Raw genomic sequence first — 21,499 nt, forward strand, 5'->3', positions numbered from 1 at the left:
CACAGTACAGTCTAAGTAATAAGTAAAATAAGGACCCATATGGGGTTGGGCCACTATTCTTGATAAAAGTAAAATAAATAATTGGACGGAGTTTAGGATATAGCCCACTGTCTGGTCCAGTAATGACAAAAATATGATTTTCGCAGTCAAGTGCGGCTATTCTAAAGCTACTGCAGGAACAGAGTGTTATTTTCAACCGTTTACCCAGCATCCGGTATGGTCTAGTGGCTAGGATACCTGGCTCTCACCCAGGAGGCTCGGGTTCGATTCCCGGTATCGGAAAGAACGAAGTCGACTGAATGTTTTTGTGTTTTTTTTTTACTATATTGTAAACTAGGGTACACTACCCTACCATCTGGTCCAGTAATAGATAAAAATGCGGTTCCCGCAGTCAAGCGCGACTATTCACGCCGTTATTAGGTACTTTATAAGTTTTTTTTAAAAGTCTGTGTGATAAAATAGGGTATATCACCCCACAATCGCTTTGATGGTGCAGTGTAACAAGTAGGGTAACATGGCCGGTTTCCGGATAGCGCAGTGAAGTGCGGCGGACCACGGTGGCAACTCAAGTGTGACGATATTACTGATTGTTTTATATTTCCTCTTGATATATTCAAGCTACTTGGAGGATTGAGTTTAATTTATTGAAGTAGATTGTCATTTGGTTTGTCTTCATTGTGCAATAAACAGACACATACATTTGTTCTTGCATTATATTGATAAAAATATACAGGCTGCTAACAAATTTGCTACGGATTATTTTAGAGCCAATTACTTAAGATAATTGCAATACCATTTATTTATTAAACACATCCTGTCAATAGCAATACTACTTAGTGATAAAACCTCTTCAACGTTATCTTTTGAAACATTTTTACTAATTGAAAAATTGACTTCAGATTTATATTCCCCTCTTATTGACGTCCGGGTTTAATGAAATAGAGGAACACACAAACACTGTATTACTCCATTTCTTTCTAAATACACACAACGCACCTTTGCATTGAAAGTGACCCAATTAAAAAAAAATATTAAAATGAGATTATACTTTCATTTTGTCCTTTCAGTTTGAAAATACCACTGCCGCGTCGGAATGCGGAACGCCGCATTTAGTGTTGAATCTGCACTTAAAAAGATAACACGCCGCCACTGTTCGCGAAAAAGTAACGGGGTAGCAATTGAGCCATTTTCATTCCGTAAAGCGTTAATAAAAATCATTAAATTTTCACAATTTATTTTATATTGAAAAGATCATAATACGTTGCTTAGCTATTTAAAATTAAAGAGACTTAGTTCTTAATAATAATATTCTGAAAAGCTAACAAACATGTTGTCAAAAACAATTTTTGCAGTTGTAAAGCTGAATGTTTCATAATTATTTTCCAAGACTAACAAGGCACAAAATTTAGTAGGTACTTCATGAGTGATAAATTAAATATTATGAAAATGTCACAAGTTCAAATCTTATTTTGCGTATGCCCAAAAAGTTGAAATTTTGTATTGGGTTACTTTCATTGTAAAGGTGATGGTGATTATGTTTGGACAGAGTTATAAATTCACTTTTTCGCACGGGAAATCTTAATTTTAAAATGTCATTAACTATTTATTTTATAGATTTATATGTTAAATTGACGTTCCGACGCAATCTGATGACTAATATAATAAAATAAATTGTCCATGTCTAATTTGTTCGCACCTTGTATATATTAAGTGACTTATAAACATGCCTTCAATATGTTTGGTTGGGCATAGTGAAACTACACTTAATTATTTACTGTCAACTTCAATATTTACAGAAATAAATTACTTATGAATTTAGGTACTTTCAATTAGCTCTACTTTATCAACTCATATACAACATCTAAATGACAGGTGTCACCAAGTAGCTACATATTGATTCTGATTCTATATATTGATTCTGATAAAATGTGGACGCATAATAACTAATCATTTGCTGGAAGTGCAATTAATATTAAAACAAAGGTAAACAATTTTTTATGGGGAACTGTATACGTTTTTACAACAAGATCTCGGAATATATAATAAAATTATCATTTCGTAAGTTTAAAACTTTTAAAGGTTTTTAATTGAAAAGTCTTATTACAAAATTGAAGACTACTTGTTAGATAAGACGTATGGAAGACGACTTGGGTCTCGAGTCTACACAAATTTGATTCAAAGTGTATTCCATTTAAGTTTATTTGAAAAGAGCTTCTTGCTCGTTCTTCTCAGGGAAGTCGACGAGCAGTAGCTTAGAAAATGACGTTTTCAAGTGTAATTTAATTTACCCATGGAATAAAAGATTCTTTGACTTTGAAAAAAATTCATAAACCATATTTAGTTAACATAATCATCAATCCATTATTCGCTCCACTAATAGACATGTGTCCTTCCTCACTAGGCACTAGTCTAGTGCGGGTTGGGGACTTCGCTTTCCACGGGGCTATTTTTTCAATATTTTTGCCTTCATCTTTAAGGCCACAACCATGGGCATCTCAAATGAGAAGCAGCAGTTCTCTCACTGGTCTACCACCGCCCTTAATTAACATAATGTTAGGTTAGATTACACAACTATATTTTATACAAGCTCTGTACCCCAAATACGTTGGGATCGGATTCGGCCTGTGGCGCGTGGTCGGGTTTAGAATACGGGGTGTGCTTATTTTGCGGAATGCGCCTAACCCGCAAACTAAGCACTTCTATTGTATTTATTATTCTGTGGTTTTTTGAAACAAATCGATGTTTCAAGCTCTTTATAGGACTCCATGGTCACGAAAGATATTACTTGTAAAGATAGCGAAAACCTACGAACTAGTAATGAATTAAAAAGTAGCGAAGTATTGCTATTTGAGAAATTCTATTTGAATATTTACAAAATGTAAATATGATTGGTACGTGACTGCCAATAATGAAAATGATGTCAGGCGTCAAACCGGTGTCGTCAAAGTCAAGTTTGAATGAGCAAACAGGTGAAACCTTGGCTTCGTAAGTAGTTGTCGTGTTTACTCTAGCAGGTAAGCACTTTACATTTATAAATGTGGACGCCGAAATCTTCTATGGTGTTAATTTTTTTAATGATGTGCACTCAGCCGTGAATTATATATACAAACTGTCAATTTTTAAAATACGCGTTATGTAAACGATGTTAGGTAGAATTTTGAATAAATAATGATGGCCTATCCTATCGTGCATTGCCTTGGGTGTATGATGGTAATAACATAAATGACCTACTTCACACTGTCGCACTTAGTGGTAAATATTCAAACGAGTCAATTTTCTTTGATAATGTCGTCCGTCTAATCACTAGATACTCATTGCCAGTGTACATCTTACTTTGTTTTTTATTAATATTACACCTCGATTCGTATCAAAATATCTAAATGGCTTTAGATCTTCCGAGTCGCAACGAGCATCCAATTCTTTTACTAACTTTGGTTCTTGCTTATCGAAATAACACAACAAATTTCCTTACTACCTATGAATCTTGCGTCTCAAAAATGACACAAGAAAGTCCCGTTCTGTCTTTGGATCCTGCGTCTCAAAATGACCCAAAAGTCCCTTTCCATCTTTGGATCCTCAGTCTCGAAATGACACATCAAATTCTAAAAACCAACGATTGCTCGTGAAGTTATGGAGGAAACAAGCCTAACGGTGTATAAACAGAAACAAAAAACGTCTCGTAACTTGGTGCCAAATTGGACTCATGGTGGAACAAAACATAACACAAAAGAACAGCAAGAAAAGAACAAACATAAAATTCTACTTACGTCATTTCGTTTACTATATTATAATATAGTAAGAAAGTCATACATACGTAAGCTTATGTACGAGTATACATAAGTTTACCTACTTATATATATATGTTTAAGTGTCACTATTATCATCTTGTCGTGAAAATGACTTTTTAGCTATAATTTGAACCTAAAAGAGAACAAATAAGTAAGGATGTGGAAAATATGCGAAATTTTCAAAGTAGCGTGACTGAACTTTTAAATATGTTGTAAAACCGATGTTGTTTTGTTTCTACTTTGAATTTTGTTTAGTTTTTCTTGTTAACTCTAGGTATGTGTACGATTAGCATAACAATATACTGAACATTAGGTAGCTAGCTATATGTGTACCTATTAATAGAAGGCAAACGGCCTAGAGGACGAAGTTCGAAACGAATGGTGTTACCAGGTAGCTGAAAATCTGGCAGTACAGGTAAATGTCGCACTCCATCTAGCCGAAGACAGAGTACAGTGGAATAGATTGATTGACGGTGTACTTGCTAAAAGTCATGATCCTCAGGAGTGAGGGACCAACGGAGGAGGAAGATGTGTACCTATTATAAGCAAAAAAAGTGGTTACTCTCGAAAGAATGAGATTCCCGAGAATGACGTTTATAAATAAGCTGTAATTTTGACAACTCCTAAATGACATTTAAAAAATGAGTAATTGCTATCAAGTGTTACTTATTATTCGACAGCTATATAACTTTAGTAAAATCCTAACATCGGTCTTGGATTGTTTTGTTTGACAAGAGGTGCCATCTGTAACAACAGCTGGTACTACACACAACAGTAACGCCATCTTTCGGTGTCTCTCTCCAATGACGTTTCATTTGCCACCTTATTCTACTACCAATAAGGTGCCAAATCGGGTTAATAATATAATTTTCTAACGTCTTTAACGATTTCTACACATAGAACTATACATAAAAAAATGGACATCAGCAATTAACGCTGGGCTAACACGAATTTTACCGATTTTTCCTCTTGCTGCTAAATTATTCAGCAATTTGAATTAAATTAAAAATTAAGGAAATAATGCACACTGGTTTTCATGGACTCGCCATGTCTGAGGTCTCGGGTTCGATTCCCAACCGGGTCAATGCAAAAAAAACTAACTATTCTATATTGTCTCGGGAATGGGTGTTTGTGGTACCATAATTGTTTCCGATGGCCATATACCACGTTTTGAGGTCACAGCAATGTATGTGATATTGTCTAATATAATAATATATTTATTTAATATTAATATAACTGCCTCTGTGGCCGAACGGTTACCATACCGGACTGCCACGCAGAGGTCCCAGGTTCGATTCCCGGGCTGGGAGAAATATTTGTATGGCCTACATTTATTTCTCTCGTGAGTTTGGGTGTAATTTGTGGTTGTCTGTGTGTGTGTCCATGGCACCCGCAACACAGGGTTTCCCTAGTGCGGGGCTATGTTGAGTGTGTGCGTTATTATTATTATTATTATTATTATTATAATATACAAAGTAATACTTTAACCTAATCATGTATTTTATAATCTATGATAATAACATGCAGTAAAAAATATCAAGTTTACAGTGTGTTTTTTTAACTGTGACAGAGTAAAATATATCATTAATAAGTATACAGTGTTTTTTTAATAGGAAATGTATGAGACCGAAATTATAGGAGATCAAAAAAGATTTAGGAAGAGAAAAAGAATTTATGGTTCTTTAGGCAGGGAAACTATCTTAAAAGAATTCTTTTTTGTGATAACAATTGTTCATAAAAATTAATAAAATTGACTATTTTTTGAATACTGATCGAAGCACATTAAAAAAATAGTCAATGTAAATATTCATTTTGTATGAAAAAACATTTTATTAAATTTGACCAACTTCTGCTGTCCCTTTTTATCTTTCAATACAGTGAAATGACCTTACACGAAACTGAGTCGATCAGCATTAAAAAAAAATCAAGTTTATCAATGTTTATGGACAACTTAATGATTCCTAGACAGGTTCCTCGTATTTCGTATGGTTTCGTGTTCGCCCATACTGTCCTAATTAAAAAAACACACTGTATATGTATGTTTGAAAATTTAAAAGTTATCGCAAGTTATCGAAAAGTGCAATTTTTAACTTAGCGTAGTGTTAAGTTTAAGATAAGCAGTACCTAGTATCTATTAAATGGCTTACACGTTATAGTAAAACTGTACGACTGTCCAGTGCCTCTACCACGAATTTACTGTGACAGTTGTCCCTAGCGACCGCGTAAATTACTTCACAATTTTGTATAGCAAATTTTACAGCGCCTCTAGCGGTCACAAGTCATTACAACCGGAACGCGATGATACTAAAAGTACCATTGCTCTAGAATTAGACCGATGTGTCAATGAAAGTTTATTGTCGCGAGAGCAGAGTCCTTTCCAATGGTGGGCAGGGCATAACACAAGATATCCAAAACTGGCACAGTTAGCACGAGTGTTTTTATGTGCACCTGCAAGCACTGTGTATAGCGAGCGTTATTTTCCGAAGCGGGTAATGTGTATGAAGAAAAAAGGAACATACTATTGCCTGAACGCGCAGAAAGCCTTGCATTCCTACATCATAACGCGCCTTTGTTAAATTTTAAATATTAATAATGTAAACATTCTTTTTACAATTGTCTAGAATTTGTAGTAATAAATCTTTTTTGATTATTTTAAATATATTGTTGGTTTTACTATATTATGTGTATAGCTGTAATGCTTAATTTTAACCAAGTAACTCTTCTCATGAACCGAGTTATTCCATGTACACCGAGTAACGAGTAGCAAACAAGTACTCGGCGCATCTCTACTGTAAACCCACTGTTCGAATTTCCTATCTGCTTTCAACTTTAATTTTCGATAGATATATAGATAGATAGATAATACACTTATTACTCACGCATGAAAAACCAAAAACGGTACATAGACATCTTATTAACATGGGCAAAGGCGACCTTATCACTGAAAGCTGTCTCTTCTAGAAAACCGTTGAGGCAGAGAACTCAACAGAGAGGTAGACGCAGTGTGCCAATGGTAAAAATGTATAGGCATTCATAAAAACTTGCATATTTGTATATTTATCACATCATCAAATAATAAACAACGATTAGTTTGTTATAATTATTAATACAAAGATCGAACACTTAGAAAAATTCCTTCGATCCGGCCGGATTCGAGCCGACATCCTCTAGCATACCGTGTCAGACGCTATACCAACTAAGCCACGGAACGAACCTGCGGACCTCACGAATTTTTCTATGTGCTTGCGTCGTGTCTTTGTAAATCAACGACTTTTTAGTCGTAGCGCCATCTATGAGAAACCTATGAAAGTTTTATCACCCAGTTAGACTCCTTTACAGCTACCAGCCCTGGCGAGAGATGTCGCTATTCACTGAATTTTAAATTTTTATTGAATTGATATTCAGTTATTTTTTGTGAAATTACTCCACTAGTTTGTCATAATTATTAGTACAAAGATCGATGTTGTATCGATGTTCGATCTTTGTATTAATAATGAGCTATAACAAACTAGAGGAGTAATATTATTTCAATAAAATTTAAAATAAATAACCATATAAAATACCTACATTACATATAAATTAATATACTTAACTAAACTTCTATGTTACAAGACCGTACCTGAAGATGCGTACCAATCCAGTTTTAAATATAGGGAGCGATTTAGAACGTCAGATTTTAGAAGGGAGTTTGTTCCAAAACTGTGCAGCCTTAAACAGTCAAGGAGTCCTTAAAATACTCTGAGTAAATTTTGATGATAATTAATTCCTCAAGCATGGCGTAAATCAGGCTAATCGTGTGTCTCGTATAAATGAACTCCACAGTACCCATGTGCGTTTACAAAGATAAGCTTTGTGACGCATTTATGGCTCCTGATATGTTATCGGTCGATCCGGTAGGGAACATGTTTTCAACGTTTATGGGTTCATGCTCTAGTTACTTTCGTAAATAACAAATTAATGAGATATCTTAACCTTTACAATGAAGGACAACAAAAAACTAAACTTGTAAGCCATAGTCAATACAGGGTTGAGTCAATCACCGCCCAAAAAAGCTGCTGAATTTCGATCACAGTGCTTCGGGCGGTGACCGTCTCCAAGTCACTGAACACATCAGTATCATTAATACCATTTAAAGATTCTATCAAGGCTAGAGCCTCGTAGAATGGTGTCCGCCTTAGTGCCTCCGTGCGGAGTAGATGTAGAGGGAATAGAGGGTGTCGCCGCTGACGTAGAAAGTACCGTGATATTGGTGAGATAAAAAAGGGACCTGAGCCAATAGAGGAAGGTTGCTGAGGCAAGGCAAAAAACATACTTGGTAAGCCCAATTTTCGCCTTCTAGAGATGTGTAGGACACCATGCCCAAATTGAATGATGTACGGTACATACAGGGATAGTACCCTTAAAGCTTTTTATGCCAAAACCGCACATATGACTTCTGTATTCGTTCCATCATAGTGATATACAGTCCCATATCTTTCTACTCGGTAAAAACAGATTACTTAGATAAAGACAAAATTCTTTTTATGAAGACAAATTTATTAAATCCAACAAAACGATCCTCTCCCTATAGACGCTAGAGAATAATTACTTGATAATAGTAAAAATACGTCTCAAAGGTGTATTTTACTTACAAAACAGAATTATTTAATCCAAGAGCAAATTAATTTACTTCAAGTCACAAAGCCACTAGATTCAACAAAATATTTATTTGTTATTAGAAATGTCCGATTTTGATTTGAAAAAAAAAAAGAATGAAAAATTGAGAGGTACTTAATTATTTGACTGAAGATCTATGTTTTCTAATATCAAAAAGGGTAAATTTACAGGGTTATGGACCCAACAGTATATCTCACTAGCGTGAAAGCACACAGTTCAGTGCCAAACCTTAAAGTAGCAGAAATAGGACGGAATTTTCTCAAATACTTGAGTACCATTCAGTGCCGTATAAATGCTACAGCAGCAGAAAGCACTAACAATTTCATATATGAGATGACTTTATACTATTGAAGTTAACAAAACGATAGCGCGTTTCAGAGTACAACTAATGCCATCTAGCAGTGGCGTGATGGAACTAATTGCATGTTAAACTTGTGCCTGTTACAAGTGTGCTTTGATTTCATGCTGTAACCAAATTTCTTAAATTATGACTACAAATAACACCCTAACAAACTAGAGATACTACGTATTGTTTCCTTGGATAAATGACTGTTTATGATTTTTATGATTACAAGCACAAGTAAAAGTAATCACCGCGTGCGCCTTCGGCGACATGTCACGACTACATTGACTATGAAAACGCAACGACATGTTGCTTTAAGAAAATACTCTAAAATTTACAATATTAATCTGAATAGAAAACTACTTCTTTTTTTGTTTAAGAATATATTTTCTTGAAAGAATTTTTTAATTCATTTAAGATTATTTAAATTTGATGTAAGAGGTAAAAATTTCTTGATGTAAGTAATGTCCAATTAATTGATTAGAAATGAAATAAAATCTTGAAGTGAACGTATTTGTCTCAAAGTTAGAATAAAGTTAAGAGTAAAATTGTATTAGAAAAAGATAGTATTTTTGTAATGACAATATTTTATTACTTTTAATAATTATTTTTTCAGAATTAGCAAATATTTTGAGAAATTGCGAGGTTTTGTTTATAGTGCCCTTTCCTATCAACCTCTTGGTTGTGTCAGAAGGGTTGTGTGATAATTATGACCTGTGCACGCACAGGTCCAGGTTATAAGTTCAGCTTCTGACCCCAGATCAGCCAGTGTAATGGGTTGTCACAGACCTCATTCATTTGGTTCTCGAGAGGCTAGTGCCTCGATTGAGCTGCCCCGTATGCACATACAGTACCCTCCCTATTTTCCAGATAGGTACCGAAGCTCTAGACACGTTCACTGCCTGTTGCGTATTGCATAAGTAGTGATTGCCACTGGTAAGCCGTCGACCCTAAGGTCCACTACCAAATCTCCTCATTGGTGGTGCACGCTCACTTCCCGAAGCCGAAAACGACGTCTCTCCAGTTCTCAATAACCTAAGCGGCTGGAAGAACCGGAGGATATCTAACTTAATCTACTAGGTCTCCGGGCTAGTGCAGGAGATACCAGTCCCAGTGTTCTGTGACAATGTCCGGACATAGCTTCCAAGTTAAAGGGCAACTCACGTGTCTCGCGCGTCTCCTCGCTTCAGGACCTCAACTAGACCGCTACTAAGACGCGCTAGTTGCGCACGAGACAGACGCCTACGTGCAACCGAGGCAGACAAACAAGTCCATCTCTGCAGCCATAACAAGCCCCAGCGAGTCTGAGAGCTTGGCCCAGACGCCCGCTATAACCTGGTCTTGCCGACGATCCTGTAGTAGCTCCGGAAAACCCTATCTCTCGGGTCGGTAGCCAGCGACAAATTATGATATACAGTTGATTTTGGGGATTCCAGACTGCACAGCCACACTCCAACTTACTACGTAGGTACAAAGGCGTTATAATATAGATTACAAATTACCTCACGTTGGTCGAAAAGTTTAGATTGTCGTTGTCGGAGAATTACAAATTTCAATAATATAATCGTTAAATTTGAGTTGTAAATCTTTCTCCCAGGCATCGAGTATATAACCAGAAATAGAGACGAAATAAGGGCAAAGGGAAATAAATATTCCTGGTAACACATTAGCGATATAGCTCTTATAAATATCAACTCTCGTTTGCACTGAAATATAGACAGGCCAACTACTGACCTGTGTGTACTTCGTATATTCCAAAAAATATTCTGTATTTATTGTAATAAAGATAATATCTCTAACAATGCTGGGCTGTTCTATTCGGTGGTGTAGGAAAAACAGCAAAACATCCAATTACAAAACAAACGGAATCACATTTCATCGGTAATTAAATATTGAATATGTAATTTTGCAATTTTCGTCCATTATAGCAAAGCTCAAGTTAACTGGTCGTTTTGAAGTGAAACAATTGACGACACCCGTTTCAAACTCGGGCTGGCCAATCGGAGCGCAGTTGTCACAGTAATGATATGGCAGAATAGTTTTCAAACAAATTAAATGACATTTCGTCTCTATTTCTGGTTATATACTTGATGCTCCCAGGTCACGCCAGATTACAGACGATCGAGGGGCAATAAATGAGTGGTTGAGCCAATGGGTAGGTAATACATTTATAAACACAATGAGTTGAGCTCGTCGCTATAAAGTTTACCTACCGCTCAACCTGTTGACCATAGCAATTAAGGCTGGTGTGATAAACGTAAGAAACGGAGAACCAGAACTGTAGTCATATAATATATTAAATTTAAATTGATTATTGAATTTTGTACCTAACGTCTTCTGTTCGATTCAATAACAGTTTAATCATAACAATAACGCACATACTCATGGCCCTGCACTAGGGAAACCCTGTATCGCGGGTGTCGTGGACAATTAGAGAGCGAGAGAAATAAATGTAGTCTTTAAGAGCTATGGCAGAATATCAGCGGAGACTATGTTTACTCCTTTTATTATTAACTAGATGTAGAGATATGTTGCAATGTCAGTGATAGAAAAAACTGTGTGTATACACACATTTGTTGAAACACCTGGCCCCACACGACATTTTAAAACAGTTCTAATATTTCAGAAACTTTTGCGGGCGTGTGTGCAACAATTCTGGAAAATTTTATCACAATCGGATGAACAATAATGGTATACCTACTTACGGGACAAACGTAACATTTGTATTTCCTTTTTTGTTCAATTGTTTATAATAATAATATTCATTTATTTCAGACATAACAAATGCTTAGAATGATAAAATTTTTTGAATTAGAAATTAAATTACATTAACACATTGTCCAATACCATTATCTACTTTAAGCATTATTAGTTACGCGTAAATAGCGTTATTGCCAATACTCGTAACCCTTCTTTTTCGCTCAATGTTTCTAAATATTTATAAAGTAAAAATGTTGATACCGATTTTTGAAGCTTCGTGTGTACTGCACAACACAAAACCGCATCGGCTTAGCAAAAGGTCCATCCCTACCCATCTATCCTATTCATCTCCAGACTATGAAGCTTTTTAAATGGTTCTTTATTCTTTTTATGTCATTATAAGAGAACATCGATAAAAACTTTGCGTTAATGTTGGAATATCAGTCGATGTTCAATTCTTTTTTTTTATACATAGAACAATTACGTCAATTCCTATTTTAGATAAAAGGACAAATGTTCAAGTCAGTGATCCGTATCTTAAACTAATTGATGACTCATAGTTTTTATTTTTATAAATGGAAGTAAAGAGGTTTTAAAGACTATAGATGGATATCAAGGTTTTTGAACGCATTGTGGATTTGTATGTTCTTAGAGCGGTGCTGTCGCTAATCGTCTACCTTTATACACGCGCGCGATTTTAAGCAGAGATGCAAACACGATGCAAGCGCGCGACTGCATCGATACCAACGCGCGATTGCATCGCTACACTTGGGATTCATAGGCGATGCAATCGCGCGTTTCACGAACTCGCGTCTGCATCCATGAGTGCCATTCTTAGATATAAGAGAGCAGAGGTCCCCAAACTTTTTGTCGCGTTGATTAGATTTTTTCCCTTTTGGACAGACCCCCTGTTCTTTCTAATATTGAAATTTTACAAATTCATCAACGTCTAATGTGTTTTTGACAGCAGATGCTCTATTTATAATCTCGCTATTAATCTTCATTGCATTTCATAAACTATATTATTACAATATACAGTTTATACATGTCTATTATAAAAAGGGTAGAATGTTTTTTTATGGTAATAAGTGACGGAACGAGAAGTCTATCTACACGCCTACCAATAACAGTTGCATTGACATTTTCAATGCTTTAATAGCAAAGCAAAAGGGGCACTGCTGCTACGCTCGTCACCAAAAGACTTATAGTTGGCAAGTTCCATATGTTACCAATCAAAACGAGGTAATACCCACAATATTGCTTAATGGCAGAAATAGATATGTGGTGGCCAATGGTGATGGCAATACTTCCGTGGGAAAACTCTTTCACAAGGTAGTAGAGACTGTTGCTAAACTATGTAAGTAGAACTGCGTCCGTGGACGAATGGTTACCATGCCGGACTGCCTGGTCCCAGGTTCGATTAAAGGCCAGGAGAAATATTTGAATGGCCTACATTTATTTAATCTCGTGAGTTTGGGTGTAATTTGTGATTGTCTATGTGTGTGTCCATGGCACCCGCGACACAGGGTTTCCCTGGTGCGGGTATGTTGAGTGTGTGCGTTATTATTATTATTAATTTTACTACTAAAGTAAGTACGCACTATCTTTGTTATGTGGATTATTCAAAGCCAACATTTTGGTTACGACTTACCTAAAAGGGATTCATTCTGACTCGTGTACTCCCATTCTCATCATCAGATGAGGGTCATCAGACCCTCAAGTTTTTATTTCGCTGAGATGGCTTTCTTACAGGTTGGAATACACCCCAGGGGGTCTACGTAAACAACACTTTGATAATCATTGTAATAAAGTGTTTGAGTATCTGTAGTTAATACAAATAACGCTATCACACACGGGTGACGGGGGTAGCTGAGTTACTGGTGTTGTACGAAGCCACTGATATCTTATTTATTAGTCACAGGTAGAAAGTTTACGTGTTTTTCGCATAGGGCAGTTCAATATTAATTTTTTTGCAGCTAAACTCCTTCTTCGAGGACCTCGTATGTGCCGTCCCTATTATATGGTATATCATATATTTATAACGAATTCTCGGTCTTACCGCGCCTTCCTTTGATATTTCCTATTGTGGTCATATCTCGCAAGGTGACTTAGCAAGTTTCCTGTCCCTATTCTTGTTAAGGTAATTGAGTAATATGTGTACAAGTTAAACTGTGATTGTATTGTCCATTGTCCACTAAAACTTAGAAAAAATTTAGATTTTATTAATACAAAAATTGAACACTTAGATTTTTTTCTAAGTGTTCCATCGTTGCATTTAGTCGTTAAAAACCAAATGCAAAAATCCGACAACAAGCACATAGAACAATTCGTGAAGTCCGCTGGTTCATTCCGGGGCTTAGTTGGCATAGCGTCTAGCACGGTTTGCTAGAAAACGTCAGTTCGAATCCGACCGGATCGAAGGAATTTTTTGTAAGTGTCCGATCTTTGTATTAATAATTATAACAAACTAGTGATAGTGGAGTAATTTCACAAAAAATAATTGCATATCAAGCATATGGCCCGCCTGATAGAAAGCGGTTACCGTCGCTTATGAGCACCTGCAACACCAGGGGCGTCACGAGCGCGTTGCTGTATTCCTGCGGGAAAACTCCGAAAGGAGGTTCATTCCGCAACCGAATTAATTGTACGTGGGAGAAAGTTCCTCTGAAACCGTACAGTACGAGATCGACTTGGTTCCAGAGTGTGAGGATGGACTCCCTGCCGGTGGCGAGCGGTGCGATGATAAAATGTTGCTGTTTGCATCATGTCAAACAGTTCTTCAGAACATTGGCCATTGTACAAGCGATAGAACAGGCATAGGGAGGCAAAGACTCTCCTTCAAGACAGTGTTTCATTATCGTCTGTAAGTATCAAAGCTACAGGATATATCACTGAGAGTGTGCGATGGAATTGCATGATTTGATTCCGCCTTCCCCTTTCCATCATCGGGGGACTAGACTTGGGCTGGGATACTACCCCTATGTTGTGGTAGATATAGATAGTATGTGGAGGTCAAATGCGCATTTATTTTTAATAATGATAAAAAAGTTCCGTAGGTCATCCATAGCGACATAATGCGAGATCTAGAGTATAGCAGAATCTCGCGCTTTATGACGCGCTCGCGCAAGGGGCGCCCAGTTGTGCTAACCCTAGTTTCACTAGCTTAATGTCTATTCACTATCGCCTTAAAAGGTCCAAGTTGTACGCCATAGTAAAATATCGTCTGTCTCCCTCTTATTAAAAAAGTAAAAGATAGTTTTTTTTATATCATCAAGTGACGGGACGAACAAGTCATGTGCATGGTAAGCTACACGCCTGTCCATAACAGTTACGGTTCCACTCAGAGCTTTAAATTGCAAAGATCTGAGGGGCACTACCACTGCGCCCGTCATCACCCTGAGACATGAGTTGACAAGTCCCATGTGCCTGTAATTTCACCGGCACCTTTCAAAACCGGAACACAGTAATGCTGACATTACAGCTTGGTGGCAGAAATAGGTAAGGTAAGGTACTACCCTGGACGAACTCTTTCACAAGGAGCTCTAATGCATCGAACTTAAATTAAGTTTATTATGTGTTTGTGCAAACGGATATTTAATGCCCGATTTCAATAGAGTATTCGTTACGGCTTTTATAGACAATGTACGTAAGTATAAATTAGCAACTCTGGGTGATGTGAGATTGGCACACCAGTAACACATCTCGAGATATTATGCGAATTGTTGCGACACATCCAGTGACTGTTAAAATAAACATCAGCGACCTACACGGCTCTTAAACTACTATAAAATTTACGCATAGTAAAATAACCAAAGACATAAGGGTCGTTTTTAATAGATTAGTTCTGATATCATCACATCGTTCCGTTAATCCTTAACTGCCGTATTCGACATTTTCGAGGCAACCAAGTAAAGCTCAGGTTACAGTGCCACGGAGTGGAAGCAAAAATTTTGTCATAAAATTGTATAAAGCATGTCCAGATTACACAATGAGCGTAGACGACCTCGTGGTTAAAACAATTTACCTTGCAGGCGTTTAACAAGGAGGTACCGAGTTCGATTCTCGATAGGACGAATTTGGGAAACCAACTTTTTTAAATTAGTTTCGATCTTGATGTCTTGGAAAGTGTTCCAGACAGAGATGTTCACGCCCGGGGTTTAGCCCGACGCTTTGTTAAAGTTAAGGTTTAAATCGGGTTAAAACTCATTAGCGCCCAAAATCGAGGGCAAGAACAATTGACAGCTAAATATTTGTTGTAAATCGAGTGTTGTTCAAATTTAATGATCTGGACCATGGGTTGAAAATCGCATTGAAATAAAACGATACAAAAAATCGTTAGTTCGTCTGCACTTGAATCAATCTTAGAGCTAAACGGTTTACTAGATGACTTTGTTTCAAACAGAAGCTATAGCGAAGCTATGTAAGCGTAATTTAACTTTAGAACGTAACTTAAGAGCTATTAAATTAGAGGGGAGAAGAGCACTGTACGAGCAACCAATAAGAAATGGCGCAGACAAGTCCAAATTCAGAAGCACATTCTAAATCTTTGCTATCTTTATACATCTTCTTCACTGAGCTTTATTAGATTATAAGCCTTATACCGACGACTCTCTAAGCAAAAAAGGTTTAAACAAGAACGCAGATAAGCCAAAAAAGCATCCCATTATATTAAGGTAAATCCACGCATAATCCTTTTACTACAGAAAGGCATAATATCTTCGTCACAATCTGGCCTAGGGCGTAAATCTTTTTTGTTTTACTAGAGCAGTAACCATGATTGCAAGCTCTACCCGTAGGCATTGCACGCAGAAATATCCTTGATTTTAATAGGTTTTAGATTGGTTACTTCGACATTTACATAGAAAATAGTGTAATCCAAAAAGACAATAAAGTAATAATCTATAAGTTAACAACTAGTCAAGATCAAGCAACTAGTTATAGTCTATTGTAATTAGTTGGAGAGCTGGGTAGTCTGCAGTTTTTTTTTTATATTAAGTAGGCAGCAAACAAGCACATGGCTCGCCTGATGCAAAAGCGGTCACCGTCGCCTAAGAACGCCTGCAACACCAAGGGTGCAATCCCTTTAGGACCCTTCTCAAACCTCTTTTAAAGGACTCCATGCTGTATTCCTGCGGGGAAAAAAAGCTTATCCTGTTTGCAACACCAAATCAAGATTACTATATTGTTTTAGGTGTTTAGTACCGCACGTCGACACTTAATGGCATTACTTGTATGCCGAAACGCGCTAGCAGATTGTTCACACTTCACAAGGTACCAACAATAAGGCTTTCAAAATTTGTGCTGTCTGAGTTTTGTTTTGAGTTTAAGTAAGTAGGGATTAGCGGTTAATTGGTGTCTTACTTTGTAATTCCCAGTACAGTGGTCCTTCGAGCCGGATACCATTTACTATATTATTTCATTCTCATCGAATTTCCATAGTATGCCAAATTCGAGATCGACTTAAGCGAGAGTAAAATAAATACTCTTTTCACGCGAGACCGAGGGCTGTGTGTAAAATCGGCAGCCAACCTTCACTAGTTGAGGTTACAACTAAGTTGTTACGATATAATGTATTGTTCATATAAATAACATCCATAGACGTTTAACCACCTGTTAGAATCTCTAAATATTGACTGAACAAGTGTACGACCTAAATATTAGATTTTAATGGCTGAATCTAGAGCATAGCCAAATTCTTATCTATTTTTATCATTACCTGTCCTCTACGTGTAATAGTTAATACAATACATATATATATTTATTTTTGTCATCAGCTTACAAGTACTTCAGTGCATTTTACAAGAATACTTTTACGTAAAATAGTTTACGCTTAACCCAAATCTCATCTGATGTTAATCCGATGATGTTAATACGTGCTTGTTTAGTAAATAAATGTATTTTCAATCTAGTCTTAATTTTCCAAGGATTGACATGAAGAGTTACGCTTCCATATTTATATGGCAAACGGCTATGGAGTCGAATTCCCTACTTGCAGACGTATTCTTTGACCATTTCAAGGCGAGAGTAAATAGGCATTATTGCGGTGTGCATGCTCTATCGTCGACCTCATCGCACTTTCCAACAAGTGAGATAAAGGTCAAATGCTTGCTTTTTTTATTTAAACATAGGCAGTGTATCATGAAGAATGAAGCAAAGTGTTTTTGCGAATGTCAGAGAATACAATGACATAAGGATGGAATATTCCGGATTTTCTATTAGACCAAAAGAGGAACGATTCGGCTGGAACTAAACTTTAAAGCTCCTGCGCATACTCTCTTAAAAGTATCCGATTGAAAAACCAAAAGCAGATATTTAGGATCAAAGAGATCACTTTTCTCCGGTGATCAAGACTTGAAAAGCTCGACTCCGCCAGATGACTGTTGTCAATAAGCCTCTTTGCTTTAGATATGGATATTAACAAGACTTTTGATAACCTCTGTGGACCACAGTTGGCACTTTCGGCTCTATATCGATCGGGTAGTGTCTCTAGTAGAAATTCCATAATTTCAGACCAGGTAATTCGTATGGAGAAAATGATATTCAAATTTGCTAGAAGCTTTGTTACGGGTTACCAGGCCTTCACCCGAAGAACATGATAGTGAAGTTAATAAGCTATTATGAATTATTATTAACTAAATTTTATTAATATATTATAAGCAAATGTGGGCACCTCTCAATTCGGCAATTGTTTATCCAACAAATAATTTAGAAAAAAACACTCAATTTCTCCATTTGATTCCGTTACTTTAACGTTACTTTAGCGACGCGATATCTTTCATCTCGTACACATAGCACAGCACACTCGCTGAGATTCTTTTGCATCCTTGGTACATTCCCCTAAATTAAATTCTACTTTGCATTATTTCGCCATGAATAAAATAGAATGTAAAAAGACCGTCAAATTCGGGCTTAAGATAAATAGGGCTTGCTGGAAGCTGTATCATAATTATTTTTACATAGGCAACCATTAATTAGTAGTAGTAATAAGTACTAATTGTTAAATATAGAAAATCTGTATTATATAAAGAAATTTGCCCAAAAAGATGCCTAAAATACAAGTATACATATACTTAGTTTAGTCATCGTAATTACACATTAGGTTCTAATATTAAAATGTATGACTTTACTATAAAGATTGTATAATTTAGGTTCCCTTCTGAATGCTTATTTTAATACCATAATAGCTTTATTTGAGCTTGTTGTACTTGTATCTTTACGTTGGGTACAATTTCATGTTAAAGCTTGAAATTCGCGAGAACAAAAAAGACAGGGTAGGTTTCCGTCTCTTGTTCCTAGATTTTACCGTCTTTGCCATATCTGCAAAATATTAATTTAGTCTAACAAAATAACTTACACTTACTAAAGCTAATAAATGGTTCACTTGCAACCCCTTTGAAGGGTAATTGGTGAACGTTATTGAATGGCCAATAAATAAAATCAAATTTTGTTACCCTTATTGAAATAGGCGATATTTTTGTGAGGGGGGTTATTTTTTTGTCGTAACACTATACGACACTACAGTAGCCCGTTATAGAGAGGATTTAAGCCAGGTATATTACAGTAACTGTGTTTCGGGATTTATGCCAGCTCTCACCAGTGTCAACTCCACAATCCCGTTTCCACCTAGTATTGAATTTGAAAAGTAAGTGGATATGAAACGATTGGAATAGACATCGGAGGAGAAGCCCCGCACTCATACTTGATCATTCTCCTGAATGATGCAGCAAGAATTCCTGACTCAATCGCTTTTCGCAGCATTAGCAGGGTATATTCATAATTAGGCATTAATCGGTATCGACTAGGGGCAAATAAAGCGGATATTACCCAGTTGAACTAAGCGCTTATAATTTCCCTCGATTGTGATCATAGCAATACAAATATTATGATGTGACTTTAAGACTAAATTCCGCCGTGTTTTTCCGCTACCGTGTATTCTATGCTTGTCAAAATCAAGCAGTTTTAGAGAACCTTTTTCCTTAATAAACTTCAAAATCTCAAGAATAAAAATAATCATGATAATCATCACAATTAATCGTACAAAACATGCTTTCAACAGCAAACAACCATACACGCTTCGCCATGACTTACAAACTTACAAATTATTATTACACACATTACTTAAAGCAAAAAAGTGGGGTGGCCACCCACCGTGAAGTGAGTTTTACAAATAGAGAGGGCCAATGAGGCCTGAGAGGGCCAATGCCAATTAAAATCTCTGCAGGTGGCCCACGACCGCCAGAGGGCAGCACTAGAGAAAAATGGATCGGATAACCATTGACACAGTATATTTATTGACACGGTTAGTCAGCGGATCTGATGATTCTTTTAATTCACATATTGTTAAGCCGGGCGTTGTAATAAATTATAAGTTTAATTCTTTGTCATTTTTTTATTATGATTGTTTACTGCAGCTCAAATGTGATCAATGGAACTATCATAAGTATAGAACTCAAAAGTCATTAACACGAGTATAACAGAGTAGGCCTTGAATAATTTCCGATAGTAACTCTAGCAATGAAAGAGTGGAGGTAATGACTTTACTAGTAGACTTGTAGCATTTTGTTTTCTGCTAATTAGTAAGCAAATAAATCTATGTATGTAATAATTAAGTAATGGAACGTCTCAAGACGTCGTCTAAGTATTAGGAATTAGAAACACCTTTTTGTTCTTACATCGACAACCTACGTCATTTGTTAGTTTCTTTACATTGAAATTTAATACAAGTTGGAAATGTTACTATTTCTTCGAACCTAATCGCGTATATTTGTTTTTCTTTTTTCAATCTAATCAATGTATCTGGCTCTTTACGGTAACCCCTGCTGATTGATTTAGACAAGAATGCGATTTTATACACATTGATATTTATAACATAACATCTATTTATGGCTCAGTAAAAAAAATGTATTAATCGGGTCTCAAAACTAAACATTACAAATTTATGTCACACCTTAGGACAAATAGGATCCGCCACCGTCATCAAAATGCCGCAAAACCAAGCGTTCCATAGTAAAACGATTACCGGGTGATAAATTACTGAAATGGTTTACTGATGGTAGATAAAGTTACCGTGCCAAATATAGGTCGGAATGGGTCAAACGAAAGCAAAACTCTATCAACGTAATAACCTCATCAAATTAAAAATATTCGTTTGGCTTAATAACATAATTACTTTTTCCAACCTTTGACACGCCTTTAATGCCGTCATATGTTTTCGTGAATCGTCATTTAAACTATTTTTAATTTATAAAGGTAATTTTAATATAAATAATAATGGTGTATATGAAATGGATTTATTTTAGATAATGAAAAAGCAAATAGAACAGTAAATGGTACAAATTCATGAGTCACAATACTTTCAAAGATGAACCAAATAATAATGAGATATGCGTTGATTCTCGCTTAACAGCGCTGCTGTTATCCTGCTAGTATCACTTGGTCATCGCTTCCATAAAATACGCGTGCCATACCAAAGTGCATTAAAAGAGTATGTTTGAGAGAGAAGTATAAAGAAATTAACATTCTTACATTAGCCTTATAAATTTGGAAAAAATTAGCGTAAGAAAATTTTATTTAAAGTCCTACCGGTGTCGACGAAAAAACAAGAAATAAGACATTCTGTGTTCGATCTTTGTATTCATAATCACAACAATGTTATTTAAGGTGAGGCCAGACGAGCGGGATTTTGTGAGTTGTGAGTTGCGTTTTTTGAATTGCGTAGTTTGCGCTCGACCGAAATTCGGTTGGAGCGCCAGACGAACGTACGTTATTCCGTTGCTTTTAAGCGTTTATACGGGGTGTTTGTGTCGTAATAGTGTAACGGATCCATTAAAAATAGTATACATCTATGAAGCATTAGAAGACGATGTTAGAAAAAGAAATAGAAGCTAGGTACATCCATTCAATATGATAAAGTATGGGCAGTTGCATATATTATATACAAGTTTATGTGAACATCCAGATCAATTTGTTAAGTGCTACCACATGCCAATAAATTTTTCAAGAATTATTAAGC

General features: G+C 36.3%; 1 protein-coding gene and 1 non-coding gene across 2 annotated transcripts in view; one reads left to right on the plus strand and one right to left on the minus strand.

The window, feature by feature from the left end:
• The window catches only part of LOC113237269, a 311,655-nt gene that overhangs the window by 277,317 nt on the left and 12,839 nt on the right, over positions 1 to 21,499 (minus strand). The gene's annotated exons all lie outside the window — the stretch shown is intronic.
• On the plus strand, positions 211 to 282 carry Trnae-cuc. Its single transcript has one exon. It is a non-coding gene; the product is annotated as a tRNA-Glu (tRNA).

Source organism: Hyposmocoma kahamanoa, unplaced genomic scaffold (genome assembly GCF_003589595.1).
Source record: "Hyposmocoma kahamanoa isolate Upper Pololo Valley unplaced genomic scaffold, ASM358959v1 93, whole genome shotgun sequence".
Classification (NCBI taxonomy): Eukaryota; Metazoa; Arthropoda; class Insecta; order Lepidoptera; family Cosmopterigidae; genus Hyposmocoma; species Hyposmocoma kahamanoa.